Raw genomic sequence first — 5,408 nt, forward strand, 5'->3', positions numbered from 1 at the left:
ATCATTAAAATGGCATGAACATAAAGTAGAGGAAGATGGATTTATGGCCTTTATACATCAAGGGGAGTAGAATACAAGAGGACAGAAGTCAAATGTCAGCATCCTGGTTACATCACACATGGAGCTACTGTGGGTAGTTCTGGGCATCACATTGCGAGGTGACGCATTTTAGTAGAAAGAACATGGACAGACGATATAACCTAAGGGGGACAATGCTAAAGGGAGCGCGGGAGCAATGAACAGGTGGAGAAAGCAGTTGATAAAGAATTTCCCTCACACCAGAGGAAAAGATCTCTTTCCATCTACCTTTAAGCACATCAATTAGATCCCCAGCAACCTTCCCTACTCAACCTGAGCCTATGTAGTCCTTTTTATAATTTAAGCCTTTTAGCCCAGTTGCTCATTCACGGTACACAGCAAAGACACTCGCCACACAGAACATGGTGCCACTCTCAGAACAATGGGTCACAAAGGTGTCTGCGTAACTGTCCCAGAGTGCCCGGCTGGTCAACACAGCATCCTCATTATTCTTCTCGCCCAGTGTCACCATGCACACCAGCTTGTATCTGGGTGGCAGAATCTCCTTTGCAAACTCCTTAATCTCATTGCTCATCTCTTTGGAGAGCTGACTGGCGAGGGCAGAGCCATAAGTTATGTCGCGAAGCTTGTCAGGCAAATATTCCTCCAGGAACCCTCGAACACGGAAGGTGCAGAATTTCTCAGGGGGGTTTGAGGAAAATGGTGGCACCTGTAAATAGAGAAGCAAGTCGGATGATTCTGCTCCATTTAGACATTTCGATAACTGATCACATTGTTATTATCTCACATGACGGTAAGACTGAATAAATCAGATTCCAGAGTGAAACCTGCCTTAATTTTTTTTAATTTTTATTCTTTTATTTACTATGTAGAACATATCCACAAGAGGCTGCCAATGTACTTTTAACAAGAGAGCATTAAAGTTTATTGCATGGAATAAAACTTCAAACCATATTACACTAGACAATAATTATTGAAATGATCTTACTACAAACTTCAGAAGGGAAGATTATTCCTATTTACCCCAGTAATACCCTTGCAGATAATTAAACCTCAGAACCTCCCCACCTCCATTCTAAAGCTTTTTGCTCAGCTGCATGGCTGTAATCAGTTTCCTTTCAGCAAACAAGGTCACTTTTGGAATTCTGTGTGCAATTTTGGTCTCCCTGCTGTTGGAAAGATGTTGTTAAACTTGAAAGGCTTCAGAAAAGATTGCCAGTGTTGGAGGGTTTGAGCTATGGGGAGAGGCTGAATAGGCTGGGGCTATTTTCCCTGGAGCGTCAGAGGCTGAGGGCTAATCTCGTAGAGGTTTGTAAAATCATGAGGGGCCTGGATAGAATGAATACCCAAGGTCTTTTCCCTGGGGTAGGGTAATCCAAAACTAGAGGGCATAGGTTTAAGGTGAGAGCGGATGGATTTAAAAGGGACCTGAGGGGCAACTTTTTCATACAGAGGATGGTGCATGTATAGAATGAGCTGGCAGGGGAAGTGGTGCAGGCTGGTACAATTACAACATCTATAAGGCATCTGGACAGGTACATGAATAGGAAGTGTTTAGAGGGATAAATGCTGGAAAATGAATTAGATAAATTTAGGATATCTGGTCGGTGCGGACGAGTTGGACAGAGAGTCTGTTCTCATGCTGTACAGTTCCATGACTCTATAAACATCTGCATATTCACTAGATGCTATTTTCTTTAGTGCACGTTTCTCCTCAAATTAAGCTACTAACTCAGTTCACTGTTTCTGAACGAGGGTTCCCTAAACTCATGCCTTCAACAGCCTTGTAAAGTTTCTTCCTGTCTAATAATTCAACAGCCTCCTGCTTCTGGAGTTTTCTTCTCACCAACTTCAAAACATTTCAAGGCTTCTTCCCAGTCCTGACTGTTTATGACTAATAACAGTCCCTCTGCTGTAAGAGGCCTCCTCTCCCTGCATGAGCCTGCTTCAGGCTCCTTCTCTTTTTTTTTGAAAACTACTCAGGAAACACCTCAGCAATTATCTCCCTAGGTGTCCTGTGGGTCATTTTGATGAAATTGCAAGAATCTATGACTTCCTGGAAATGAACTCAATGTGCAAAATGACTTTCTGGCCTTTGAAAAAAACAAGTCAGCGTCTCACAGAATCGAAAAACTAAAATGGACAAAGACAAGAGTGGCCTTTGGGTGAGGGTGTTTAATTGGGCAAGGGCCAATTACATCCAAATTAGACAGGAACTGGGGAATGTGGATTGGGAGCAGTTATTTGAGGGCAAATCCACGTCTGGCATGTGGGAGGCTTGTAAAGACCAGTTGATTAAAGTGCAGGACATGCATGTCCCTGCAAAACTGAAGGACAGGAATGGCAGGATTCGGGAACCATAGATGACAAGGGAAATTGTAAACTTAGTCAAAAGGGAAAAGGAAGCATATGATAGGTCTAGGCAGCTACAAACTGACAAAGCCCTTGAGGAGTATAGAGAAATTAGGAAGGGACTTAAGCGCAGAATTAGGAAGGCTAAAAGGGGCCATGAAATGTCTTTAGCAAACAAGGTCAAGGAGAATCCCAAGGCTTTTTATGCGTATATTAGAAGAAAGAACGTAGCAAGGGAAAGAGTAGGCCCCCCTCAAGGACAAAGGAGGGAAGTTGTGCGAGGAGCCACGGAAGTTAGAGAGATCCTTAATGAGTACTTTAAATCGATATTCACTAAGGAGAAGCACAAGATTGATGTTGAGGTCAGGAATGAGTGTGTGAATATTCTAGAGAATGTCAATATTTTGAAGGAGGAAGTATTGGGTATCCTAAATTGCATTAAGGTAGTCAAGTCCCCAGGGCCAAATGGGATCTATCTCAGGTTTCTGTGACAGGCAAGGGAAGAAATAAGTTGGGGCGCTAGCAGATATCTCACATCCTCCTTGGCCAGAGGACTGGAGATTAGCCAATGTTGTTCCCTTGTTTAAGAAAGGAAGCGGGGATAATCCAGGAAATTATAGGCCAGTGAGCCTGAAGTCTGTGGTGGGGAAGCTCTTGGAGAAGATATTGAGAGACAGAATAAAAGCACATTTGGAAGAAAGTGGACTAGTTAGTGAGAGGTAGCATAGTTTTGTTTGGGGAAGGTTATGTCTCACCAACATGATTGAATTTTTTGAAGAGGTGACAAAGATAATTGATAAGGGAAGAGCTGTGGATATAGTTTATGTGGACTTTAATAAAGCATTTGATAAAGTCCCACATGGCAAATTGGTATAAAAAATTTCTGAAGAAGGATCCCGACCCGAAACATCAACTTACCTGCTCCTCTAATGCTGCCTGGCCTGTTGTGTTTCTCCAGCTCTACACTGTGTTATCTCTGATTTCAGCATTTGCAGTCCTTACTATCTCTGAGGCAGCTATATGAAACCCTTATTAGACTGCAATTGGAGTATTGTGTGCAGTTTTGGTCACCACATTACCAGAGGGCTGTGGAAGCTTTGGAGAGGGTGCAGACAAGGTTCACCAGGATGTTAACTGGTCTCGAGGGCATTGGCTATGAGGAAAGGTTAAAAAGACTAGGATTGTTTTCACTGGAAAGACGGCGGCTGAGAGGAGACCTGGTAGAGGTCGACAAAATTATCAGAGGCATAAATACGGTTGGTAGTCAGAGGCTTTTTGGCAGAGTTGAAATTTGAATTACAAAGGGGCACAGGTTCAAGGTGAGAGGGGGAAAGTTTAAGGGAGATGTGCGAAGGAGGTTTTTCACTCAGAGAGTGGTAGGAGTCTGGAATGCAGTACCAGAAGAGGTGGCACTATTCCTGCATGCTATTTCTATCCAAACAATCACCAATTGCACTCCTGAATGTTTCAATTGAACCTGCCTCTACCATCTTTCCAGACAGTGAATTCCATTCCCTAACCACTTGCTGTGTGAAAAAGATTTTCTCATATCACCTTTGCTTCATCTGAACATCACTTTAAATCTGTGCCCTCTCGTTCTTTTCTTCTTTTATGAATGAGAACAGATTCTCAGTATCTACTCTATCCAGCCCTTTCATGATTTTGAAAACCTTGATCAAATCTCCTCTCAGTTTCCTTCTCTCCAAGGAGAACAGACCCAACTCCTTCAATCTATCCTCATCACTGAGGGTTCCAATTCCTGGAACCATTCTTGTGAATCGGTTTTGCACTCCCTCCGGTGCGTTCACATCTTCCCTTCCTGAGCACAGGCTAATGCTCCAATGTGATACTGAGAGCTCCCCAACAACATCACAAAAACACAGAAACAAAAACTGGAAAAGCTCAGCAGGTCTGGCAGCTCCTGTGGAGAGAAATCAGAGTTAAAGTTTTGGGTCCAGTGACCCTTCCTCAGAACTGATGGTAACTCAGAAAATGTTTTTTTATACCGAAGGTAGGATGGTGAGGAGGGGTTAAGGAGTAAACGATAGGAGGAGATACAACCTAAAGAGGGAGTAGAGCAGTTGTTCAGACAAAGGAGTGGAAAATGATCTGGCTAGGAGAATGAATAGCTTCAAAAAACAGGAACAAAAACAAAAGTTGCTGGAAAAGCTCAGCAGGTCTGGCAGCATCTGTGAAGAAAAAATCAGAGTTAATGTTTTGGATCCAGTGGCCCTTCCTGTTCTGAGGAAGGGTCACCAGACCCAAAACTTTAACTCTGATTTTTTCTTCACAGATACTACCAGGCCTGCTGAGCTTTTCCTGTAACTTCTGTTTTTGTTCCTGATTTAACGGTATCCACAGCTCTTTCGGTTTTCAGCTACAAAAAACAGATTACCTGGTTGTTGTCACATTGCTGTTTGTGGGAGTGTCCTTATTGTATATTTTGTTGCCTCGTTTCTCAAACTATAATGGTGACTACAATTCACAAAAGTGAGTTCACAAAAATTTCACTGCCTGTACAGCACTTTGGTCTAGTGGTCATAAAAAGTGCTTCATAAATGTAACTCTTTCTTTCTTTTAAGAAACTTTATGGCTAATTTTGAAGGAAAAAGGGGAACCAGTTTGTACACAGCAAATTCCCACAAACAACAATGAGGTGATGGACAGATTATCCATCTTTACATGGAGTATGAGGGATGAATATTGGCCAGGATGTGAAGGGGGACTTCTCCAGCTTCCCTTCCGTTAGTACTATTGGCGTTTTTTACATCCACCTTAAGCAGGCAGGACCTCGGACTGATGTGTCATCTCAAAGGCAGCGCTTCCAATGATACAGCATTCAGTTGGTTGTGGACAGGGAGGGGGGTCAATTAGCTCAGTTGGTTGGCCTGTGATATAGAACGATGCACAGGTTCGATTCCTGCACCGGCTGAAGGACTGTCCTTCTCAACCTCTCCCCTTGCCTGAGGCATTCAACCAAACTTGGCAGTCCTGACAACCAGTTAATCTAACAGCAG

General features: G+C 43.1%; 1 pseudogene; it reads right to left on the reverse strand.

Annotated features, from left to right (window-relative positions):
• Positions 1 to 400: 400 nt before the first annotated feature.
• The window catches only part of LOC109928446, a 13,307-nt pseudogene continuing 8,299 nt past the window's right edge, over positions 401 to 5,408 (reverse strand).

This window comes from Rhincodon typus, chromosome 38, assembly GCF_021869965.1.
Source record: "Rhincodon typus isolate 14 chromosome 38, sRhiTyp1.1, whole genome shotgun sequence".
In the NCBI taxonomy this organism is placed as follows: domain Eukaryota; kingdom Metazoa; phylum Chordata; class Chondrichthyes; order Orectolobiformes; family Rhincodontidae; genus Rhincodon; species Rhincodon typus.